Source organism: Diospyros lotus, chromosome 9 (assembly GCF_014633365.1).
Source record: "Diospyros lotus cultivar Yz01 chromosome 9, ASM1463336v1, whole genome shotgun sequence".
In the NCBI taxonomy this organism is placed as follows: Eukaryota; Viridiplantae; Streptophyta; class Magnoliopsida; order Ericales; family Ebenaceae; genus Diospyros; species Diospyros lotus.
In genome coordinates this window covers 29326049-29353470 of record NC_068346.1, presented here as the reverse complement: position 1 = coordinate 29353470, position 27422 = coordinate 29326049, and the positions used below count along the sequence as shown (strand labels likewise).

At 34.9% G+C, this 27422-nt stretch overlaps 1 long non-coding RNA gene across 5 annotated transcripts in view; it reads left to right on the top strand.

Moving 5' to 3' along the window:
* LOC127809681 (uncharacterized) overlaps positions 1-27422 on the top strand; it is a 76071-nt gene that overhangs the window by 2711 nt on the left and 45938 nt on the right. For 2 of the 5 annotated variants that reach the window (XR_008025191.1, XR_008025192.1), the window contains exons 2-3: positions 5745-5845; positions 8563-26749. This is a non-coding gene — a long non-coding RNA (uncharacterized LOC127809681). The remainder of the gene's footprint in view (positions 1-5744; positions 5846-8562; positions 26750-27422) is intronic. The other 3 variants (XR_008025195.1, XR_008025193.1, XR_008025194.1) reach the window with 3 other exon arrangements.

Genomic DNA, 27422 nt, shown 5'->3' with positions numbered 1-27422 from the left:
GGTGGTTATGATTTCCATTGGCTTAGTTTGATGTTCATATTGGCCGTGGCCTGTGTGCATTGTTGATTTGAAGGCTTTGGTTGTGGTTGGTAGCTTTTCTGGTGATTTAAGGCTTATGACTTCAAGGATCTTGACTTAGTGCCTGATTTTGGTTTGGTCTTTTGTTGGGTTTTTGCGACTATGATTGATGAGAATGCAAATTTGTTTTAAGCATTTGTAAACTGAATGATACACATGCAATTTTGTGATGGAATGTGATTCTGGAAACCTAGTTGTGGTGCTTAGGATTGTGTCAAAACAACTCTTTTATTAGTATTGGCTTTCTGTTGTCTTGAATTGATCATTTGTAGCCATTGAGTTTATGTTGAAATTATAATATTGGTTTCGGGTTTGCAAGGGGTGGTGATGGATTAATTGTTTCTCTTTGACATTGTAGATGTGTGATTAGCTTGAGGTAGAATTATATACTCCATGTGGACTAGGTCAGTCTGCAGTCTAGTTATGTTTTCAAAATTTGTTTTATGATTGTAAAACAAGGCCAATTTTGGAAAACACATATGCTAAGCTGGTTTTTGATTAATAATTTCGCTAATCTTAAAATACCCTACTTTTAGGAGTGGACATAGTAAATTAAGTTTTTCTTTTTTAAAATTTGAACTTATTTTGACAAAATAAAACCTAGATCACTTCCTCATTCATAAAAGAATTAAGGTGGCAAGATAAAATACAAAACCAATAGTGTTATTTTAAAAAGCAAAGCTGAAATTGCTTGTTCGTAGAAACCATTCATCTGTACAGTTTTCAATACAAAATCTGATTTTTTTTCCTGAATTTTATTATGTCAAATTTTTTAAAGATAGTTTCTGAAATTTTCTAATAATAATTTTCTTTCCAGGGTTCCAAAAATCGTATATGAAAATGATAATTGTATAAAAACAAAATGATAAAAGTTGTCAAATTTTTATTGAAGAATATGATCATTTACCACCTTTCTTCATGTTAAGTGGGTTTTACTGAACTACAAAATCAATTTTACAGAAAGTTAATCGCAGTCATCCTTCTGTAATGTAGAATACAGAGAGTCAGCTTTCTTGTTCATGGTTAACATATTGGTGTGAAACTGCTCCCTTTTCAACAGCATTGTAACTTTTGATAACTTCGCATATTTGTAGCTTTAGATTCAGCCTGTTGGCACTAGGTTGACTATTCCCACATTGCGAAATGCATGTGGTGTTGCAATATTCCCGCCTACCTTTGTTTTATTTCTTCTTTGTTTTTGGACACTGATGGGCTGTCCTGGCCTCTTGGAGCACTTTGTCTTGTCAAACTTTATCTCCATTTCTCACTTTATCATTGTTGGTTGACATCTTCCAAATCCTGCTCAATCAGCTTCTTGAATTGAATAAAACCATGATATGGTGATGGAGGGTATGGAGGTGCTGATTATGCAGAAATCATTCACGAGAATGCTGTATTTCAAGAGATGCAAGCAGTGAGGGAATGTAATATTGTTAGGTTAACTGATACTCAAATGGGGGTAATTGTTTTGATACTTTCCTTTCTAATTGTTGATCGATTAATTCTCTTCTTTTTTGTTTACTAGGGTGTTCTGCATGTAGAGTATACCTATTATCTGTGTGATTAGTTGAATTGAGTATATAGCATTGTTCAAGTGGCATTTGAGCATGAGGTCAAAATTCTTCTAACAAATATCATTTTGATATGGAAATTTCATATTTTATTATTGAAAGAATCACTAAAGAATATAATAATATTGATAGGTTTGCAAAAACTAATGATTGTAATCTGTATGTCTTTTAATTTGTAGTCATTGATGAATAATATTATTTCTATTTCTATATGCTACTTGGGATATTCTTTGCTTTTTGCGTTGTACATAATGAAATATACATCGATTATCTTTGATACATAAGTTTAATTCTTTTGTACTAGTATTTTAATATCAATTCTTTTTGTACCAGTATTTTAATATCAATTTATCGACAACCTTGTGGTAAAATATTTTTTCTTTCTTTCTTTCTCTCTGTGTTAAATTAGACAAATTAGACAATGCACAAATTTAAATAATCTTTACTTTACTACTGATAGTTATAGCTCTGACCTAGGGCGGAGTGTGAAAAACATAGTTGTGGGGGTCAAAATGTTAAGATATAAATATAATTTATATAGGCGCAATCAAAATTTAATGCTATTGATTCTAGGACCGATTATACACACAAGAAACCTCACTCTCTCATAGCCAATTTACAATCAATAAGAAAGAAACAGATTAACAAATATTAGAGGAAATCAAACCAATAACTAAAAGTAAAAGAGGCAATAACTTATCCTGATTCAGGCATAAAATGCCCTACATCCAGATTGCCGAAGCTTGACAGAATCCACTAGAAAGCAATCAAGAATACAACACTCCCTCTCGACACACTTGGCTATGAACAATAGCCTCCCCACCCGAGAATACAAGGACCGAGCAAAACTCTCTCTTAATTCTCTTTAGAGACCATGCCAAAAAATCAAAAAGAATGACTGACTAAATGAATGAATCCCGAGAACCTATTTGTCTCTATTTATAAGAAATAAAGGTAGTTACAAACAAGGACTAAAATGCAGTTAAAGAAACAACAAGGGACTATCGGTACTAACTTTTTGAAGTTAGTTTCCGTTACATTTTAAACACATAAAATATAAACATACAAAATTATTCCCAACTACATTCTAAAGCCCTCTCCCGAGATTAGAATGCTTAACTAATGCAAATCCTAACAAATGCTTAAAAATAAAAATAAAATTGAAAATACATGTACCTCTTTGTTTTTACAAAATTACACATGTTTTTTTCTTAGTATAAGATATTTTGGGGGTTGGGGGTGGGGGTTAATCCTTACAAAAAATTATTAATAAATTCTAAAAAATTCTAAATGTCACATGAAAAACCATAAATTCTAAATTATGAATAAAAATAAAAATATATGTACCTCTTTATTTTTAAAATATTACACATAATTTTTTCTTAGTATAAGATATTTTTTTTGGGGGGAAGGGAGGGGTGTGGGTCATCTTTGCAAAAATTATGAGTAAATTCTAAATGTCACATGAAAAATCATAATATATATGAAATTATTTGGAAGGCATAAGGGGTAAATGAAAAAATCTCGAGAGGTATTGTTGAAAATTGTCTCAAGTTAGTGATGGGTTAATATGTAGTGTTTTGTATGCGGTTATGGGTTAGTTGATAAGTGGGTGGCTCTCTTGTAATATTAGATATTAGTGGAGGGAAAATCCGGTAATGTCATAGCCGGCCCTAGGAAATATCTCCCTATTTTCTATAAATAGGGCAAGGGGGCTGAGAGAGAGAGAATCGCATATACTCTTTCTATTTTTACGAGAGCGTAGAGAGTGAGAAAGTTGTGAGTTAGAATAGTCTTGTTCATTTTTGGGAAGGCTTGTATCGTGGGAGAGAGAAAAAGGGAAAAACCTGTTGTTATCCATCAATAAAGAGGGTTGCTCCGTGATGGTTTCAAGGCTGGATGTAGTGCCATTCACATGGCATGAATTAGGATAAAATTCTGTTTCCTCATGTGGTTTGAAACTTTGAATGTTTCATTTCTTGTTTTGTTTATGCTTTGATTTTTGTTCTTTTATTGACTGTTATTGTTGTGGTGTGTTGGCCAATGATTTGTGAGTGATTGTGAGGGGTGTGTGATCGGTTTCTTGAGAGGATTAAAGGCTGCCAGTGCTCCCAATTTATAACAGGTATAGGGGATAAATGAAAAAATCTTGACAGTTAAGGGGAGTTATAAGGGTAAATGAAAGAATCTTGAAAGTTAAGGCTGGTAAATTAATTACATTGAAAGTTTGGGGGGGGGGGGGGGGGAATGGCGCCCGCCCTCCCCAATGAGTATCTGCCTCTGTCTAAGAATCTGACTATGAACTTACTAGCAAGATGCTTGGGGTGTGTGAAACAGCTCTCCTATGCTTCTTTCCTTGCTAAAACAGCTCTTACCTTAACGGTATTTTCTACCTATTCTAGACCTAAAGATATTACCCTTAATTTGTAAGGGCTGATATTACTGCATTATCTTATCTAGAAATGGCAAACGGGCAGGGCCGGGCTGGGCCGGGCCGCCACCAAGTGGCCCGCGGGCCGGGCCAAATCGGATCGCTTAAAAACGGGCCAGCAGATTGCTGGCCCTAGCTCGGCCTGCCACGGGCCTGCGGGCCAAACGGGCCCGCCAAATTTTTGAAAGTCAGAGACAGGCAGCGTGAGCGAGGCAGTAAGCGAGAGATGGCGAGGGGCGCGGGCGACTGAGGAGCGAGGGCGAGAGCAAGAGGCGCGGGCCAGGGGCTAGGGCTCGGGCACGGGCGAGGGCGAGGGCGAGACAGAGGGCGAGCGCGGGCGCGGGCGAGAGCGAGGGCTAGGGCGAGCGCGGGCGAGGACGAGACAGAGGGCGAGCGCGGGTGAGGGCGCGGGCGCGGGCGAGGGCGAGGGCGCGGGCGAGAGCGAGAGCGAGGGCTAGGGCGAGACAGGGGCGCAGGCGAGGGCGAGGGCGATGACTAGGGCGAGGGCGAGATAGAGGGCGAGCGAGGGCGAGAGCGAGACAGAGGGCGAGGGCGAGGGCGAGGGCGAGGGCGAGCGAGACAGAGGGCGAGACGAGGGCGAGCGAGGGCGAGAGCCAAGGGCGAGGGCGAGAATGACAGAGGGCGAGACGAGGGTGAAGGCGAGGGGGAGGGCAAGGGTTAGGGTTAGGGTTAGGGCGAGGGCGAGAGAGAGGCGAGGCTGAGGGTGGGGGGGGTTTTGTGGGCCGCGGGCGATTAACGGGCCGGCGGGCCAAGCGGGCCAGCCCGGCCCGCCACCATTTGGCCCGCCGGGCCAAGCGGGCCGGGCCAAATCAGCCCGGCCTTAAATGGGCCAGCAAACTGCTGGCCCTAGCCCGGTCCCGGGCCGGGCCCCAACGGGCCAGCCCGTCGGGCCGGGCCCATTTTGCCATCTCTAATCTTATCTTATCTAGGGGCATGTTCTGTTTGCAACAACGTAACTAGTCTTTCAAGTTTGTTTTGTAGTAAGAGAATTTCAAAACTTTGTCTTTGTATATATTAGGAAACTAATCTTTGTACAGATATAAGATAATTTTCCTAATATTTACAAAGGCAAAGATTTCTAATTCTCTTAACTTTATGAATCTGAAAGCCTGACATGAAAGAAGCTGTTATTTGTGATTTGTTCTTGGCCAAAGTTATTATCCATAATTTGTTTGGGCTGATATTGGTGCGCTATCCTTATCTTATTCGGCTACATGATTTGTTTGCAACAACTTGCCTTATCTCTCAAGTTTGTTATGAATCTAAAAACCTTATCAAAAGCTATTATCTGTGATCTATTATAGGGTAAAATAGATTAGCGCATTATCTTCTTTGATCCACCTGCATGATTTGTTTTCAACAACTTATCTCCAAGTTTGTTATGAATGAAAACTTTATCAGAAGCTATTATCTGTCATTTATTATTGGGAAAAAGATATTGATGCATTATTTTCTCTTATCTGGGTACCCGCATGTTTTGATTGAAAAACTTAACTTGCCCCTCAAGTTTGGTTCTCTATAAATAGAAAAGCTTGCCTTAGAAAGAACAATTGTTTTTATTGATATTTCCTTGCTTCTCTTGGCATTGTTGTTTCTTCCTTTTTCTTGGTCTGATCTCTTGTTGAATTTCCTATGTTTCGCAGCAACATTGGTTTCAAAGGGTATTCCCTCAATCGATCTCCAAGATGGGTATTGCTACAGCTTTGGTACCCATCTTGGAGAATCATCATCAACTGGTATGAAGGTATTGCTACAGCTCTGGTACTTTTCTTTGCAACTGTTGATTAATTAATTCTCTCCATTTTTGTTTACTTGCGTTTTCTCCATGTATATTATATTTATTATCTATATGATTAGTTGAATTGAGCATACAACATTGTTTGGGTATTAGCATGAGGTAAAATTCTTCTAATAAATTTTCTTTTGAAATGGAAAAATCATAATTTTAGCTAAAAAATCGTTAAAGAATATAATAATATTGATATTTTTTGCAATAACTAACAATTCCATTGGATATGTTCATTTTGAATGTGTATCATTGATTAATAATATCATTTTGTATTTATACATCCTAGTTAGTGAATTATTTATTTTTCACATTACACGTAATGGAATATGTAATTATTCTTTTTAATACACAAGTTGAATTCTTTTTATACTACTATCTTTTTATCAATTTATCAACAACATTGTGGTAAAAAGATTTTTTTGTTTTGTTTTATAATTGTGATTCGGAATTTAAATTTGATTGTGATTAGAATATCAAATTTGACTACGATTGGAGTACATTTATAATCGGAGATTTATCTTTTTCGTGGCTCATATTTTGATTAGAATATAGATTTGTTTAAATTATTTTTTATATACATCTATAGATAATACATCTATAGATAAGTGGTAAATCTATGAATATGTATTCAATATCCTGGAATTATTTTAATTATATCACTACTATTGTAGCAATATCACTATTGTAGTACCAATATTATTATAGTGATATTTTATTTTTTTTGTTCGTGTTTTTTCTCGACTTGGGTTTTTTACGTTAAATTTTATGTTCATTTTTGTGGTTGATGATTTGATAGTAGTTTGTTTTCGATTCAAAATCATAACCAATGTGCTGAATTAAACAACTCACAAATTCAAATAATTTATGCTTTACTGTTGGTAGTTATAACTCGACCAGGGGCGGAGTGTCACAAACATTATTGTGGGGACCAAAAATTCAATAAATAAATAGTCATATGCTTCCATATATATTAACATATAGGTTTAATCAAAATATTAGTAATCTAAAAATCGGCCTAGGTGGCCTTTAGCCGTCGCGATTTTGGCCTAATTAGTCGACCCGGCTAATCAGTGCTGAACAACGCCTAATTGGCCACGACGGCCGCCTAGTCGAATGGGCCACCTAGCCCAATGAACTGACTCGGCCACACATTAAATTTAGTGTAACTTGATTTAAGATTTTTTCTCTCTTACCTATTCTCTCTCTTGTCTTGCCCTTGCCGCTTGTTCTCTTTGTTGTCGTCACTGCCAATCGTCTCTTGTCACTTTTTTTTTTTCTGTCTCAACTTCTTGTCGCACGCTGCCGCCGCCATTGCCTCTTGTGGATAATGAACTCACCATTGTCGTCGCTTGCTCTCTCGTTGTATCTGCCATCAACGTTGCCATTGCCGCATGTAGGAAGATTTGCTTTCTTTGAGTCTCAACATTTATTATTTAATATTTATTATTTAACTTGATTTAATGTGTTAATGTGCTGTTGCCTTTGTTATATATGCACAATATGAGATATATAATATAATAATATATAGGTATATCATATATGTGATTTGCTTATAATATATATATATAAATAGAGATGAATTTATATATATAGTCTCTATATATATGGTTTGTTTATATATATATATATATATGAATATATATATGTATTTGGGATAATATAAATATTATTTAAATAATTTTTTTATGCATGGCCTAGGCCTTGCCTAGGCGCTAGGCCTTTGCTTGACGCCTGACTAGCACCTAACGTATTTTAGAATACTGCAAAATATAATGCTTAGAAAAATAAAATAAAAAATATATTTACTTCTTTCTTTTACAAAATTACACATGATTTTTTCTAAATTACACAAAATTACAAAATTACCTCATTCTTTTACAAAATTACTCAGTATAAGATATTAGGTGGGGTCAACTTTACAAAAATTATGAATTAATTTTAAATGTCACATGAAAAGTCGTAATGTATATGAAATTATCTTTGAAGGTATAAGGGGGTAAATGAAGAAATCTTGTAATTTAAGCAGGGTAAATCCTGAATAAATCTTGTAAAATAATTTTAATCTAAAAGCTTGACAAAATATATCATACTAGCTCTCTTAACATCATGAATTTGAAAGTTTGATGTGTTAAAAGGCTATTATTTGTAATCTGTTACAGGAATAAAATATATTATCCTTAATTTGTAGGCGCTAATATCGGTGCTCTATCTTTTTTTACCTAGTTGTATAATTTGTTTGCAACAACTTAACTCATCTCTTAAGGTTGCTATGACTCTAAAACCTTATTAGAAGCTATTATCTTTGATTTGTTTTAGGGGAAAAGATATTGGTGCATTATCTTTTCTTATGTGGTTGCATGATTTGTATGCAAACAAATTAAGTTCTCTCTCAAGTTTGTTATGAATTTGAAAGCCTTAACTAGAATCTATTATCTTTGATTGGTTTTGGGGCAAAAGATATCACTGCATTATCTTCTTTTATTTAAGTGCACATTTTGATTGGAAAACTTAATTTGCCTGTCAAATCTAGTTCTCTATAAATAGGCAAGTTTGTAAGAGGAAAAACACTTGTTTTTGTTGATATTTCCTTGCTTCACTTGGCATGATTGTTCTTTCTTTTTGCTCGTCTCTTTCTTGGTTTGATCTCCAATTGAATTTTCTCTATTTTGCAGCAACTTTGGTTTAAGAGGGAATTATCTTGATCGATCGCCATCTTAGAGAATCATCATCAATTAGTATGGAGGTATGAGTGTGGTATTTCTCTTTGTGACCGTTGATTGATTAATTCTATCCACTTTGATATGATTGGGTTCTCTCTCATGTATATTATATCTATTATCTATGCGATTAGTTGAATTGAGTATATAGTAATACTAATTAAGTGACGTGTGAGCATGAGCTCAAAATTCTTCTAAAAGAGCTATTTTTGATATGAAAGAATCATATTTTTATAAAAACAATCATTAGAGGGTATCATAATATCGATACTTTTGCAATTACTAACAATTGAAATGGACGGAGTATTTTCTTTATGAACATGTAATAATCGTTGATGAATAATGTAATTTTCTATTCGTTGATTCTATCTAGAGAATTCTTTATTTTTTACACATGTGCCTCCTAGAATACGTAATGATTCTTTTTAATCATCAACTTGTATGAAAGTATGGCTATAGTGGTGGCACCAAGAATCTCGAAGAGGCCACCTTGACCTTCTCGAAGAAGAGGATTAATGAACATAGTTTGTGTTTTTTGGCTTGAAGGGAGGTGCACTTGCCATCCATGTATGTTCTTGCACGCTCTACCATTAGAATCAACGCTTGCAATAGCTTTGACTTCCAAGTAGAAGCAGCTCCAAGGTTGGAAATTATCAAGAACCTAAAAGAGGAAAGAGTAGTGGTGACAAGATTAATTTATCTGTTGAGTCTAAATATCATCGCATTAAAAGGGTTGAAGAGAAAAATGAACTTTGCCAAGCTTGGTGTTTTGGAAATTGTATGTGTGGTGATCAAAACTACTAGTATTTGCACGCTTGATTTTATGGCGGTGGCTTTTCACTGCTTGCAAACTTAATGGACACAACATTGTTATGGGCATCGCACTTCCTTCGGGCTCTAACAAGCTGTACTTCAAAAATAAGGACAAGATAATGCCATTGTGGGATTGCCACACAAGTAGGGCAATGAGGGCAATGAACTCTGTTCACATAAGTTTGTTTTGATAAATTTTCATATGATGCTTGTACATGTATTTTTTTGTACTTTAAATGATGCTAATTGGAAACCACCTGTTTATATAGGGCAGTGTCTTGATGCGATGTACATGTTGAGTGAGGTTTATTGTTTGATGAACGAAGGCCTGTGGTTATTCATGGGCCTAAATAATACAGTTAAGGCGTGGAATACTCAAAAATCATCTGAAGTGTTGACCAATCCTAGTAATCATCTAAAGCGTTGACCATACTAGGAATGATCAGCGCTTCAGATGATTTTCGAGTGTTTCACGCCTTAATTACATTATTCAGGCTTATGAATAGTTACAAGTCTTCGTTCTTCAAACAACAAACCTCACTTGATATGTATATTGCATCAAGACACTAAACTACATGCAGAGATGTAAATGGGCGGTTCCCAATTAGCATCATTTAAAGTGAAAACAAGTATAAAAAAGTACATGCTCAAGCATAATTTGAAAATTTATCAAAATAAGCTTGTGTAAACGGGGTTCATTGCCTTGCTTGTGTGGCAGTCCCAAAGCGGCACTGTTTTGTCCCTGCTTCCGGAGTACAGCTTGTTAGAGCTTGAAGGAAGTGCGATGCCCATAACAACATTGCTATGTTCATTAAGTTTTGCAAGTAATGAGAAGCCACTGTCACAGCTCGAGGGCGCTACCATAATTAAGGGCGGATTATGGTTGTAATTAGTAGTGGTATTGGGGTAATTAGAGCCCCAAGCACATGGCTACTTGGGGCCTAATTGCAAGAGTTTGTTATTGAGAATTCTTTAGAGTGTAACACTCTTCTAAATAAGATTATTAGGTCGGGGATCATGTGAGCATTATTCTAGTGATCTTTTTTCTCATATTCTTTTATTGATCTCTCTCTAATTCTCTTGTTTATTTTCTCTTGCCAATTCTCATATTTTTTTTAATTATGAAAGATTCCCTATGAAATCTCAAATTTGACGATCACGGCCATAAAATCAAGCGTCCAAGTACAGGTAGTCTTGATCTTCATGTATGCAATTTTCAAAAAGCCAAGCTTGGTAAAGTTCATTTTTTTTTCCAACCCTTTTGAGGCGATGACGTTTAAGCTTGACAAATGAATTAATTTTGGCACCATTACTTTTTTCGTCCTTCGAACTCTTGTTTTAAGTTCATGATGATTTGCAATCTTGGAATTATTTTTACTTGGATGTCAAAATTACTGTAAGCGCTGATTCTAATAGTAAGGCATGCGAGATCATGCATGAATGGCAAATGCACATTTCCTCAAGCTAAAAGGCACAAATTATATTCATTGGTCCTCTTTTTCAGGATGGCTAAGGTGGCCTCTTCAAAATTATTAGCGCCACCATTGTAGTTATACATTTATACAAATTGATGATTAAAAAGAACCATTATGTATTTTAGTAGGTACATACGTAAAAAAACAAAGAATTCGATAACTAGGATCAACAAATAAAAAATTACATTATTCATTAATGATTATTACATGTTTATAAAAAAAGTACTCTGTTCATTTTAATTGTTAGTAATTGTAAAAATATCGATATCATGATACATTTTGATGATTGTTTTTATAAAAATATGATGATTCTTTCATATCAAAAGGAATTCTTTCAGAAGAATTTTGAGTTCTTGCTCACACGTCACTTAATTAATGTTGTTTTATACTCGATTTAACTAATCACATAGATAATACATATAATATACATGTGAGAACTCTAGCATACCAAAGTGGATAGAATTAATCATTCAATAGTAACAAATAGAAATACCACACTGGTAGCCATTCCTTTGAACCAGTTGATGATGATTCTCCAAGATGGCGATTGATCAAGGTAATTCTCTTTGAAAATAAAGTTTTTGCAAAATAGAGGAAAATTCAGTACGAGATTTGATTAAGAAAGAGACGACCAAAAAGAAAAAACAATCATGCCAGCAGGGAAATATCAACAAAAAGTGTGTTTTTACTCATGTAAGCTTGCCTATTTATGGAGAACCAAACTTGAGAGGTAAGTTAAGTTTTCCAATCAAAACGTGCACCCAAATAAGAGAAGTTAATGTGATATCTTTTGCCCCAAAATCGATAAAAAATAATAGATTTTGGTTAATAAACTTGAGAGAAAACTTAATTTGTTTGTATTCAAATCTTGCAACCAGATAAGAAAAGATAATGCACTAATATTTTTTCCTCTAGAATAGATCAAATATAATAGCTTTTGATAAGGTTTTTAGAGTCATAACAAACTTGAGAGAAAGAGTTAAGTTGTTACAAATAAATTATACAACTAGGTTAGAGAAGATAAGAGTTTCGATATTAGCACCTACAAATTAAGGATTATATATTTAACTCTTATAACAGATTATAGATAATAGCCTTTTACATGTCAAATTTTCATATTTATAATGTTAAGAGAGCAGTATTATATATTTTGTCATGCTTTCAAATTAAGATTACTTTAAAAGATTTATTTAGGATTTACCCCTCTTTAACTTTTTTTTATTTACCCATTTATACCTCCAAAGATAATTTCATATACAACTTTTCACGTGACATTTAGAATTGATTCATAATTTTTCTAAAGGTGACCCTTTCCCCCAAAATATCTTATATTGAGAAAAAATCATGTGTAATTTTGTAAAAGAAAGAGATAAATATATTTTTAATTTTATTTTTTTAAGTATTATATTTTGATTGAGCTTTTATGTTAATGTATATGGAAGCATATAATTATAATTATTTATTAAATTTTTGGTCCCCACAACAATGTTCATGACATTTCGCCCTTGGTCAGATATAACTACCAGTAGTAAAGTTGAAATTATTTGATTTTTTGAGTTGTTTAATTTAACATAGTGTTATGATTTTCGATTGAAAACAAACCATTATCACATTATTAACTATAAAAGTTAACATAAAATTTAATGTGAAAAACTTAAAATCGAAAAAATAAAACACGAACATAAAAAATAAAATATCACTATGATGATATTGGTGCTACAATAGTGATATTGGTACCATAAAAAAATATTAGTAAGATGATATTGCTACAATACAAGTGACATAATTGCAATAATTTTAGAGTATTGGGTAGCTATTAATAGATTTACCACTCATTTATAGATGTATATAAAAATGATTTAAATAAATCTATATTCTAATAAGAAGATAAGCCAAGAAGAGAATAAATCTTCAAATGTAGATGCACCCTAATCGTAGGCAAATTTGATATTTTAATTATAGTCATTTAAATTTCGAGTTACAATTATAACAAACATAATGAATAATTACATATTCTATTACGTACAATGTGAAAAATCAAGAATTCACTAACTAGGATGTATAAATACAAAATGATATTATTAATCATTGATACACATTCAAAATGAATATACCCAATGGAATTGTTAGTTATTACAAAAAATATCAATATTATTATATTCTTTAATGATTTTTTAAATAAAAATATGATTTTTCCATATCAAAAGGAAATTTATTAGAAGAATTTTAACCTCATGCTGAAAGTCCAACAATGTTGTATGCTCAATTCAATTAATCATATAGATAATAACTATAATATACATGGAGAAAACATTAGTAAACAAAAATGGAGTGAATTAATTAATCAACAATTGCGAAGAAAAGGACTAGAGCTATAGTAATACCTTATATTCCTTTTGGCTACAAAAGGGGATAATCGGATGGAGGGCTTGAGGCAACGATGACCTATACGGCGAGGGGTGGTTAGCATTTGCAAGCACTCCGACGTTTAAGTAAGTAAAAGTTTAAGGTAATAGAGATTCTGTAAGGTTGAAAATGAACATATCTTGGTTGATGGTCGGTTAGCTTATATAGGAAAGAAGGTGAGAGTCTCTTGCATGTTGTCGGTTGTTGCAGGTGAGTTGGGAGCCAGGGATCTTGGGGCAGTTAAGGTTTGTTCCGAGTGCTAGGATCTTGGCATGGCGATGAGAGGATGGGGGATGCTGCTGAACTAACTTGGATGGGTTGGGTTATGGGGACTGGCCCTAATACTTAGCAATGAGCTTGTTTGTTAGGCCTGGCCCAATGGAATTAGTACGATCCACAGCCTCCCAGGTTAGATGTTTGCAAGGGTGAGCATTCAAGCTCAGGATGTAGCTGAGGTGTTCTAATCGTTCTGGCTTGCCTTGACCTCGAGCAATGCTTGCTAGGGCTGAGCTTGACGTGGTCGAGCTTGCTAGGGGTTATTTTCGAGGTACTGGTAAGTAGCGCATGTGGTCTCGAAACTCAAGGCGTTTGCTTTGGAAGATGGGACATCGTGGGCGGACATGGAGTTGTTCCACCGTAGTGTGACAAGTGGGGGGATCTTCTTTATGGGTGTTTGGCGACGCTTGATCTCTATTCGTTGGATGCATCATGCGATGGTGATTTGTCATTAGGAATGGGCCTAGATCGCAACCGTTGAGTGATATCTATATAAGGATGCCTGTAGGCCGTTTTCTTGCTTCTTACTTTTGCGTTTGCATCTGATTTTCAAACCCTGGTTCTCTGAGAACTTTTGCGTTCTTCTTGCCTTCAATTACTCGTGTGCTTTCGGCTTAGGCCAAGTTTTCCTTTTACCTTTCTTCTATAGATTTCGTTTGCTCCATAGGTAATTCCACAATCCTGATTCTTTTGACTCTTTTCCTTTTTGCTCTTTTTGTTATTTTTTGCTGGTTATCGAGTGTTCTGGCGAATTTGGGGAATGAATCCAGGGAGGGGAGTGATTCCGTGATTGTCGTGGGAGAGCTCATGACAAGGAATCCGATGCCTATGCATAGGGCTAGCCGTCGGGCTTTGCTAGTTGAGCTTAGATGAGTGATTCAACATATAGATCGGGGTATTCGAAACGTAGTTTGAAGTAGGCACGAGGTATCGAGTTTTGACAATTCTTTTTTCCCTAGGTCCCTCGGGGATAGTATAGGTGCTATATCCATGGTTAGGTCACCTTCAAGTGCGTTGTCTGGTGCGAGTGGCAATTATAGCTAGGTGAGTGAGGACGTAGCCAAGGTCGCTTCGATATATGACTCACCGAGCAATGTCGTTGTGCTGAGGTCGTGAATCTTTTTGTCAGTGGTTGGGGACAAGGGTTTGTTTGAGTGTCGACCTTGTGGGGAAAAGGAATGAGTCTTCTCGGCTGCGGACTCGGGGTGGATTTTTGTGCACGAGACGTTTTGCACGCGTCTTTGTCTTTGACTCCCGTTTACTGAATTCTAGTGCTTGGTGTTGGCGATGTTTAACATTGCCCCGACCCAGCTACACCCAAACAGTTGGGCCTTCGTGAGGGCCTTTGAGGTTTTGTTGAGCTTTTTTGGTCGGGAAATGAGCACGGGGGTTTTCTTTTCTTTCTTCCAATTGAATGGGGTTAGCAAAGGTAGCTGGGTCTCTTTGAGTGGGCTTCCAAGGAGGAAATTGCTGAAGGCATTTGACAACTCTTACAAGAACTTCAAGGCCGGCTACTTCTAGGTGGCTTCTCGGCAAGACAAGCTTGCCTTCTTCTTGGATGAGAACGCGATTGCCAAATTCCTTTTTTGTGCTGGAGCAAGGAGCCATTCTTTATTACGGGGGTGGAATACTAGAGCTTAAGCTCGGGACCAACTGATGGTGGATTTTCTCGAGGATCGCCAAATATTAGAGAGCTTGGTCCTTGTCAAGTATGGGAACAACCAAGAGGGTCTTGCTGTTTATATGGGTTGGTTTTTGTCTTGCCTTTCTTTCTTGGTTATCGTTTGCTGTTACTTATACTACTTGTCTTCTTTTTCAAGCAAGATAGCCCTTAAGATGACTGTCGAGGAGGTGAGGTAGCACGCTGTCTAGAGGAGAAGTGTTGAGTAGAGCTCTGGGTCGGCCTGCAAGGTCTCCTAGAAGGCTCATGCCTTGGAGAGGGGGTGCTTGATCGTCTAAGGTCTTTACGTTAACTAAAGGTCTCGCATTGACTCCTTGGTCGGCTTTGCAACCTGCTTCTTTGAAAGCTTGGTCCCCTGATAAGCCAAGGAGACTCCGTTATAGTGGAAGCGACCGAGAGTTGCTTGGGAAGAGGAGTCTGGGCCATCCATGGTCTTGAGCTCAGTCATTGACTAGTCGTCGGGCGTAGGGCCGCTCTTGTTGAGGCCTGTCTTATGGGGCTATGATGCCGAGGTTGACTCAAGGAGCCTCTGGAGCAAGGATTTTCGATTCGGCGCTTTTGTCAATGAGCGTCTCTCCTTCCTATCTTGGACCTCGAGATTGGGGGGCTGTGCCGTTAGGCCAAGATGCAGTCATTTTCGACTCACCAACGCCTGTTGGACACTGGAGCTAGAGTATCGGGGGCTCAATTGAAGAGGGTCAGCCATGCCTGCGAGGAGGCGGTTGAGTGGTCGAGGGGGGAGATGGTCGTCGAGATGGAGGGGCTACAAAAAGTGGTAAACGAGGCCAGAGTTTCAGCCACGACTATCGGCACTGTTTCTTTAATTTTATTGCATGGACATAGTTTAGTTTTAAATGATTGTTTATGTGTACTTGGAGCATTTAAGAACATTATTTTTATTCATGTCTTGGTGAAAAAAAATTATGAATTTTTTTTAAGAATAATGTTTGTAAAATTTATTTTAAAAATAAATTGATTGCTGTCGGTAATTTTGTCAATGGTCTTTACATTTTGAATGTGACTGTTGATGATAGTAAACATATGTGTGTATCAAATAATAATAAGAGACCACGAGATAACTAAAATTCTAAAATTATATGGCATCATAGATTGGGTCATATAGGGGATGACAGAATCACTAAGTTGCAGAAAGATGAGCTTCTAGGTTCATTAGGTTTTGACCCATATCTAACGTATGAATCTTGTATCCTTGACAAAATAATCAAGTCACCATTCGCTGGATAAGGGGTTAGGGTTACAGAATTATTAGAACTCATACATTCTGATGTATGTTGGCCTATTAATGTAATGACCTGAAGATGTTATCAATACTTCATAACTTCTACAGATGATATATTTAGATATGAATATGTTTATCTCATGAGACATAAATTTGAATCTTTTGAAATATTCAAAAACTTTAAAGCTGAAGTAGAAAATTAAACCGATAAAAAGATAAAGGTCTTACGATCAGATCGTGGAGGCGAATATCTTAATAATGAGTTTGGAGATTTTCTTAGGGTCTCAGGTATTATTTCACAACGTATCCCACCAGGAACACCTCAACTGAATGGAGTTTTAGAACAGAGGAACAAAACTCTATTAGATATGGTTTGAAGCATGTTAAGTTATTCTGACTTACCAATGTTCCTGTGGGGTCGTGCCATTCTTACTGCAATATATATCCTAAACAGAGTTCCTTCTAAGTCAGTTCTTACAACACCACATGAGATATGGTTTGAAAGAAAATCCAGTCTTAAATATGTTAAGATTTGGGGATGTACAATTTTTGTGAAAAAGTTTAAACCAAAAAAACTTAAGACACGGTCTTTGAAGGGTAGTTTCGTAAGTTATCCTAAGGATACCTTAGGATAGAAGTTCTATCTTCCTGAATTGTAACAAGTAGTTGTTAGTAGGAACACTATTTTTTTTCTTTCAAGAAGATGGAAAGGAAAATAGAACTTGGCGAAGGGTTTGCCAAACTTGAAGCTATGCGGCGAGACGTCCAAGCACCTATTGAGGAGCTAGAGTCGAGTGTTGCACCTCCCATTAGAAGAATTGAGAGGATATCACGACAACCCAAGAGATATGGTTTCCTAAGTGAGTAAGAGTTGTTTACTATAGGAGATAGTGATCATTCAGATGATCACATCACTTACCGGGAGGTGATATCAGATATCGACTCAAATAGATGGCTAGAGGCTATGAAATTTGAAATGGATTCGATGTACACGAACTAGGTCTGGACTCTTGTCGATTCACCAAAATGTATAATACCTATTGGATGCAAATGGGTTTTTGAGAAGAAGATAAGTTTAGATGGAAATGTAGAGACCTACAAAGCAAGACTTGTGGTGAAATATTACTGTCAAAGGCAAGGTGTTGACTATGAGAAAACCTTCTTCCCAATCTTCTTGCTTAAATCCATCAGAATTCTTCTAGCCATTGCCACTCATTATGATTATGAGATTTGACAATTGGATATAAAGATAGCCTTCCTGAATGGCTATATAGGTCAGGACATCTATATGGAACAATTAGAAGGCTTCACATCCAAGGATCAAGCATGGAAGGTATACAAGTTTAAGAGATCCATTTATGGTCTTGAGCAAGTATCTAGAAGTTGGAACATCTGTTTTGACAATGAAGTGAAATCGTTTGGTTTTATTCAAAACATCGATGAACCATGTGTATATAAAAATGCTAGTGGGAGCGCGATTGCGTTTTTGGTCTTATATGTTGATGAAATTCTACTCATTGGGAATGATGTAGCTTTGTTGTCAAAGATAAAAGTGTGGTTGTCAAGTACGTTCTCCGTGAAAGATTTGGGAGAGGCAACCTATATTCTCGGTATTCGGATCTATAGGGATAGAATCAAGAGATTGATAGGGCTCTCCCAAACCAAGTACATAGAAAGAGTGTTGAAGAGATTCAAAATAAAGGATTCTAAGAGAGACCTGCTGCCCTTTAGACATGGAATCCACCTTTCTTTGGATATGTGCCTTGAGACACAAGAAGAGAGATCGCATGTCTAAGATCTCTTATGTTTCAATAATAGAAAGCCTAATGGATGCGATATTATGTACTAGGATGTTCATGCTGTAAGCATTACAAATGGATATTAGTCTAATCCAGGTGAACAACATTGTATTGCTGTTAAGAACATTCTTAAGTATTTGAGAATGACTAAGGATTTAATTCTTACTTATGGGGGAACTTAAAGTGGAGGGTTACATACACTACAAGAAAATCATAATTTAATGACGAATTTTGTGATAGATTTAGTGACGCAAATCTGTCACTAAAATGTTTTAGCGACGGCTTGCCTGTCACAGAATTTTAGTGATGGAATTTCTGTCTCTAATTAGTGACGGGATTGGCAATCTCGTCTCGTCACAAATCAAAGATGGGGATGGCCAGTCTCGTCGCTGATTTGTGTTTAAAATCTCCCACCCCTTTCCCCTTCTTCCCCTTCTCAAACGCATTTTCTCCCTCTTCCCCTTAGTTCTCACGCCATTTCTCCCCCCTCCCCATGTTCTCACGCCATTTCTTTATTTCCCTTGGTTCTCTCGTTCTTTGCGGCTGTTGCCCCCCACCAGTGTTGTTACTGCCTCCGGTGCCATTGCTGCCACTCTTTCAGTCACTAAGGTAATTATTTTGTGTTGTTTAGTTTTAGTTATTTTGTGTTGTTTAGTTTTAGTTTAAAGCTTTTAAAGTTAGTTATTTTGTGTTAGTTTAATTTAATGGTTATTTTATGTTAATTAGTTTAGTTTAAGTTCAATTGTTTATATTATTTGTTACAGTATGTTTAGAAATTAAAATGTGAACTTTATTGATTGTTATTTAGTAATCATCATATAAATGTACATCAAATTTTGTTATGTAATTGTACTAGCGTGTGCCCGTGCCTAAATGCACGATATAAATAATATTAAGATTAAAATATAGTTATAATTTATACGTATTATGTTAAAATTTGTAAATAACTTGTAATAATTTTACTTGTATTAAACGTTCTACAAAACTCAAATAAGAAACAAACATATCAGTTTTATAATATTCACCAATATTGCAAATTTATATATAAGAGCAAGTAAAAAAAAAAATTATAAATACTAAACAAAAAATAGAAATTAAAATTATTATATACTTGTTAACGTTTTATAATATAAAGAAAAAAAATTACTTAATCTATATAATAAAGCACATCAGTAAGTGTTGTACCAGTATTTTGCATATCGGTCTATATTCTATAATTAAATACCAGCATGTATTCTATAATTTCAAATAAATTAAATATAAAAAATATTAAATAATAAATAATGCACAATAGCCAATATTTTGCAATCTAAAAGAAATTAAAATTAAAATACACATGAGTTAGTGCTACTGATATCAAATTATAACTATATAAGAAAAATAAATATTATATTGTCATATACCAAAAGAGTAGGTTAAAACTTCACACACACGCACACACATACACATATATATATACACACACAAACACATTGAATATATATATACACCCGAACACAAACACACATGGCTGCGGCCATGGCAGCTGCCGCCGACCACCATGGCTGCGACAATCAACGGGGGGAACCTCAGTTTAGGGTTGGAGAACCTTGGGTTTCTGACTGTGAGTGGTGGAGAATTTTTTGATTTTTATATTATCTTAATTAAAAAAGTAGAATTAATAAAATAAAAATAGAATTAAAAAAACAATACAAATAAATGAATTATTTTTGAATATCTGTAATATGATAGATTTAAGTATCAAAGATTCAACACCTAAGGATAAAAATATTAGGTTGCGTTCTCTTTACTGTTTTCAAGTCATTTTTAATTTTTAATTTTCTAAAATAATAAAAATGCGTTCTTTTTACTGTTTTTAAAAATATATTTTTGAAAACAAAAAAAAAATTATAAAGAAAATTCAAAACAACAAAAAGTTGTTTTGAGTGTTTTCATTCAAAACAAACTCTAAATTTAAAACATATATATTTATTTATTTATTTATTTATATTTTATTATTGTAATAAAAAAATATAAAAAAATCATTAACTTTAAAATGTATATATATTTTTAATAATATATTATCATTAAATATTTATAATTTACTGAATAATCAAATTTATTGAAAAAAATATCATTAAAAAAATATTTTCAAAATTTCAAAAAGAATGCGTTTTCTAATTTTCTGTTTTGAGAGAGTTTTTTAAAATAACAAAGAGAACGTGTTTTTAATTTTCTAAAAACAGACTATCAAAACATAAAATTGAAAATGAATTCAAAATTCAAAATTGAAAATTGAAAATTAAAGAGAATGCAGTCTTAAATTTCAAATTAAGGTTATTACTTTTGTAACGCCCCGTTTTCTCGGGTGTGTTATAATCTGGTACAATTTCGGGACAATAAATTTTTTTTTTTATTTCAAACACTAAAACTAAATCACATCATTTCTCTAATCCGTCCCAGAATTCCCATACATTAATTTTGAAAGAGAATCACTATACACATCAAATGCGGAAACAAAGATCGAAACCTGATATCTTAACATTAATCATAAATTTTTACATCTTCAACATTCCATAAAACGTTCAGAATCTAAAGTAACAGAACTTAAATATAGGGGTTACGTAACATACATTTAATTTTTCATGTACTCTGCTAAGTGCCATTTTATGCATCATTTATCCTTGAATCTGCTACAATCTACATCTGGAACGTTTGAATATTCCAAGGGTAAAACTCAAGTTAGATGATGAATCATCTAAGTAAATGTACATAATGCTATGTCATGTGTATATGCAATGTCTTTCCTTGTAGGTGTCAACTGCACCGCTCATGCTGCCTACCATTTTTGCGGCCATCTCTTTCGATGCCGAGGTGTATGGGTGCACCCTTGGTAAAGCAGTGGTGCCAGTTCGTACTCCTTACGGCCTCAATGCGAGTGATCAATGATATCAACGTGTATTTATGCATTTCATAGTCATGTCATGTATTCAGTCTACGTGATAGATACATATCAGAGTATGTCAATATGATGAAAACATTTTCTAGGAACATAAACCACTTGCAAACTAAGCATTTTTCATAAAATTAACTTTAATTAGGGAATACCACTTACCTTCTCAAGCTTATTGGGCTGCCTTGATATTCGTGCTCTACCTCGAAATTCGTGCATTACCTCGATTTGTGTGTTAACTTCAAAATTTGCACAAGTCTCTTCAACTTAAGCCTCAAAGCACCATAATCATTTAAATAAACATTAAAATCTATTTTTTTCATAATTTCTGACATTTTCTTTTAATTTTCTCTCTATTTCTTCTTATTTTTTCTCAATAAATCCAAACTAAATATTTTTAAAATATTTTCTCAAATATTTCACTACGACAATTCATAAAATAATATTCTTGAATTTCTGAAATTTTTTAGAGAATTTTACTTATCTTGACTTAGCCTTCCCAGCTTTCTCGGTATGTGTATCATATTCCTGAAAAGTGTGCTTGGACAATTTTTCTTGCCCTAAATCTCCAGAATATTATTGAAATATAATTTTCTATTTTTCAGGATTTTTTTGAGAATTTTTCTTTTTTTTTTCTTTTTGCCTTTCCTTTTATTTCTTCTTCACTTCATCTTCAAGCTCCATTTCTTCTTCCTCTGCACCGCGCACTGCTCCATGCGCAAACCAGCCACGTCGCCGCCTTGCTCAGCCACCTCCCGTCGCCTCTACGGCCGGCATCGCCGTCGCCGGTCGCCACTGGCTCCACCGCACACTACAGCAGCCATCATGGCCGATGCCACCGTGCTGCCCTGTTTGCCGAGCTTGCGGAAGCTCCCATGGCTGTCGCACAGCAGCCTTGGTGTTGCTACCCTGGCCGATTACGGCCATTCCTGCCATCACCGCGACTAATTATCGGCTTTATGGCAGCCTCCTCGCACTGCCCCTGCTTGGCGTCGGCCTGTTAGAAGCTCACTGACGAGCTACCATGGCCGACTTCAACATTCTTTGCTGCCATCAACGGCCGATTCAAGCCGCTTCTCGGCCTTCGCTCGCCGCTTCGTTGTTGCCTCCCTGGTTGCAGCTCCGCGCTTGCTCTCTGCAACTCGGCCATGGCTTGCCTTTACTTCTCAACTCTCATCTCTATTTATGGGCGCTCGGTTGCTCCCTCACCTCACTGAGCCATTCCTTCTTGCGTCCGACACACTCAACTGGCTGTCATGGATTTGCAGAGGCGTGGGATTTGCGCAAATCACAGATGCAAAAAGCATGGCTGATTTACAGGGCATGGGTTGATTTGCAGGGTGCTTGCTACGCATATATATATAATTATATACTACTTTAATATATATAAAAATTGCATAATTAATTTAAAAATTATACATTAAACCCCAAATTTTATCCCTATTACACTAGTATAAATCCCTAATTGCAACTACGACCTTAAACTTCAAATTAATTTGCATTATAATATCGAAAATTCACAATTAATAACTTAAATTTTACTTGATATAGATGATTTCGTCTTTGTGTCCTCTCGGGACCTTTATTTCATCTTGAAACCACTGAAGTGTTGCTTATTACGCAAAACCAGAGCTTCCCTAAGGTTCTGTTGATTTTTCGGGAGTCTTCTACAATGATTCGATTTTACAGCCTAAATAACAGCTGTATTTTAGCTGTATCGAAAATTGTTTCCGATTCGATTTCTTTCGATACTATAAATCTTATCTCGGAACGCTCATCGAGACCATATCAGTTTTCTTAGATAATTTCACTTCGAGACACTCCTTGCAGTCAATTTGATACTTATAACTGCTATTAAGTCAATTTTTCAGTATTCTAAACTTATCGAAATTACGTGGCAGTTTTATACGATCATATGGGGTATTACAACTTTGATATCATTATTATTTGAATAAAGTTTTATACTAAAAACAGAATTTGATCATCCATTATTTAGAATTGAATTAAAACTTACACTGTTGGTATTTTTTAAAAAAGAAGTTTCTTTTAAAAAACATCTATCCCATTTACCTTTTCCTTACCCCCTAGACAAGGCAACACCAATTTCAATTGAGTTCCTCACCTTTAGAAATCCAAGTATTGATTTAGCACCAAGGGAACCACAAATGCAATAAAAGAACATGTAAAGTCCCATTGAAGCAAAATCCAATAAAAAAACATAAGAATTTCACAAAAACCAAGAAAGAAAAAATCCCCCAATTTCCCAATTTCACATCCATCGCCATGAAACAACCGAAATAAACAACAACACAATGTGGGCAGACAAGTTCCAAGAAAATCCCAATTTTACCACAAACAACAAATCGAAAGATTAGAACTTTCTACACATGCCACATCCATACCCTAAAACCTTGCTTATGTCGGTACGGTGTAAATAATACTAAGATTAAAATGTAATTATAATTTATACTTATTATGTTAAAATTTGTGAAGAACTTGTAACAATTTTACTTGTATAAACTTCATGTACAATGGGTTAGTATGGTTGCATAATAGAGTTGATATTGGGTTCTCGACCATTGGGAGTCCTTGTGTTTCCGAACCTTGGGTTCTCTGGTCATGCGTGGTTGGGAACTCTTTGATTTTTATATTAAAATAAAAATAGATTTTATTGTAATAAAATAAAAAATAAATAAATGAATTCTTTTTGAATATTTGCATCTTTAAGTATCAAAGATTCACTAGCATTTGATAAAAATATTAAAATTTTTGAATAAAGTTTTACACTAAAAACAACATTTGATCATCCATGATTTAAAAATGAAATTTTTATTTCTTTTGGATTTAAAAAAAAAAAATTCTAAATGTCAAATTCTTAAATTATAAATATTTAAAAAAATTAAAACTTACACTGTTGTTGTTTTTTAAGTATTGATTTTAGAATACTTAAAAATTAAGTATTATTTTTTTAAATTTTTTTTTTAAATTTTGGAGAGTCGGATCGTCGTTGGTCAGGGGCTTCATGGACCCCTGACAGCGACCGATCAGGGACTCATGGAGCCCTTGAACATCGTGGGTTGGGGGTTCGTCGAACCCCGAACCCCTCATTGGGCTTGTTTGTTGCAGCTTAAAAGCTGTAACTTTTAGTTTCTAGCTTTAAAAAAGTTGGGATGTAGTGTTTGTTTTAGCTTATAGAATTCTAACTTATAGCTTTTACTAGCTTTTAGAATGGGTAGAAGCTGGCTTTTTCAAAGTTGGGGTACCCTATCTTTTACAACTTTTGCTTAAATAATTACATTTTTATGACAATTTTGTCCTTATTTTTAACAAAGAATTACCCTCTTGTCTACGCAATCATGGATTTTTCTTCTCCACCGCCATCTCCATTTTCAGATCTCTTCCTCTCTCTCGTCTTCTTCCTCTCTCTCTATACTTTAATTAATTTTTTTATAACACTTGAAACTTATACATATACACTAATTAATTTTTAAATTATCATTCTATAACTATTAAGAGTATTATGGACAATTATACAAAAATAAGTTATTTTACAGCTTATAGTATCAAACACTACAACTTCTAAAAAGGTGCAGCAAACAGATTCACAACTTATTCTAAGTTTTAGAAGCTATAATCTAAGAAGCTTGAAGTTATAATTTCTTTAATTAAGCTGCAACAAACGGGGCCATTATCGTCGATCGGGGGCGATGGGTCGACCGCTACTGGCGGCCAACCAATCGCGTGAGTGTATTTATATATATATATGTGCCTGTGTGTATTTGGGGGTGATGGTGACCGTTGACCGCATTGAAAGCAAGAGTGTGTATATATATGTGAGTGTATATATTTATATATATGTGCCTGTGTGTATAAAGAGGAAGAAAGAGATAGAGAGGGATAGAGAGATGAGAGACAAAAGCAAGGATAAGGAGAGAGACATAGAGAGGGAAGGTAGGGAGACAGAGGGTAGGCAAATCATTTGTGATGCTTGGGCGGGAACATCCATTAATGTAAGTCATTGAAATGTGTCTTTGATACATTTTATACATTTTCAAAAACTCTTTTTCCTCTTATACATTTTCAAGTAGTTCTGTCTCTTGCATCAAGGGAAAAGATATAAATTGTCCAAATTGTAGTACTGACTAAAAAAGAAAAGAAGAGTGGCAATATAATAAATGGTATCGTGGATGACTGTGTTGCTGTCAATCTTATCCAAAACTGACATCCAATTGGTAACATTGCATGAAAAAATTATTGTCTTAATAACTCAGTCAAAATAAGTGTAATGTTCTTAATCGTAATGTTCTTAATAACTCAATCAAAATAAAATAAAAAATATAAAAAAATAAAAATATTAATAAGTGTTTAAGTATTAAAAGAAATAAAAATTTAAATAAGTATTTAAGAAAAATTCAATTCAAATATGTTGAACTAAGTAGTACAGAAAATATTTTGAATATTTAGTTCAGACAAGCCTATTTATAAAATTTAATTTGATTTATAAATATATAGTATTTTAAAAAGATCAAAATTTATCTCAATGTTGTATTTATCTATTGATAAATATGCACATTAAATAAATAAAATTTAAGAGAATAATAAATTATCTATTATTATATTTATTTATTGCTCATATTTATCAGTTGCTTATGATAGTCTAGAGTCATGAAATATAATTTGGTTAGTTTTTATGTTATATAGTCATTCAGTTATATACTTGTGGGGAATTAGCACATGTTCATTATACAATTTTGAATTGAAAATAGAAGTCTCGTTGCATTGTTGGTGGATTGATAATAGGTGTATGTGAAGAAGGGGTGAGATCATTCCTGAATTTTATGTTGGAAATTTTGTAACTAAGTATTTTGTGGAAATATGAAATTTCATGGAAAATTGATATCAAAATACTCTTAATAAGTGACCGAATCAACTATAGGGAGTACCCTAGAGCTTAGATATCTAAGGAAAATGTTATGTGGTCGATGAGCTTCTTGAAACAAGATTTATGCCATTGAAAGAAATCGGAACAGAGACAGTTCTCGATACAACTAAGTTATAGCCTAAAAGATCGAATAACGGTAAAGGACTTCTAGGGAGTCAACGAAACCTTGAGAATGTCTATATTTTGCATAAGGAATAACCCTTAAGTGGTTTTGGGATGAAACAAAAAGGGTTTGCGATCAAAATATACATTCAGGCTTAAGTGTAATTTCTTAATCTTGCATCGAGAAAGGTTGAAAAGATGATTTTTCTGAATCTTCGAGGGTGAAATGAAAAGTTTAGAACTCATGGATTTTAATGGAATGGTTGGAAAGCTCAGGGGCTTCAAATAGGGGCCAACATGAAATTTGAAAAATAACGGGGGGTCAAAGTGAAATTTCTCAAAAGACCAGCCACTACCACCGCCGGCCAGCCACTTGCCATTGCCAGGAAGGACGTTCTAGGGTCCAAAGGGGGCCCCAGGGCATGGTGGATTGATTGGAGACGGGTATCGGCCATGATTTGACGGGGTATGACGAGGTATGGTGACTGTACTGATATTCTAATAATGGTTTCGGTGTTTTGATAATGACAAACTTTAACATCAATGTTGTTTGTATTTTATATCAGTTTCAAATCAATTTTCAAATATCACCTTGCTTTTCAAAGTATATCCGCGATTCAATTAATATAGATAATTAAACTAATTTTTTTCATGACAAACGGCCTTATATTTTCAATCAAAACAAAGATTGATAAATCAATCAAGTCTTGAAGTCTTAAAATTTCAAAGAAATGTGTGTTTGAAATCACTTAAATAGAAAAACTATTTTGAATTTTCAAACCCCAAACTATCGACATCTTTCAAAGAACTATCGATAGTTTTATTTGTTAAAAGAGAAGAATTGTCAATAATATGGTTTAAAACTGTCGAGAGTTTTAAATCAAGGTCTCTAGATCCAATTGTCGACAGTCTTTGTATCTAAACTATCGATAGTATGCCATTGTTTTGTTGATCCTTCGACCGATATTGTGTTCTTCTTGTGGTTATGCATTTTGTTCTAATCATTTCACCAATTTTCACTTGCATTGGACTTCTATTTTAGAAGTTTACAAGTTTCAAATTAAGTTTTTAAAAGCTTCCAATTCATCCCCTCTCTTGGAAGTATGCCCTAACACACTATTTTTATCAATTGGTATCAGAGAATTGGTA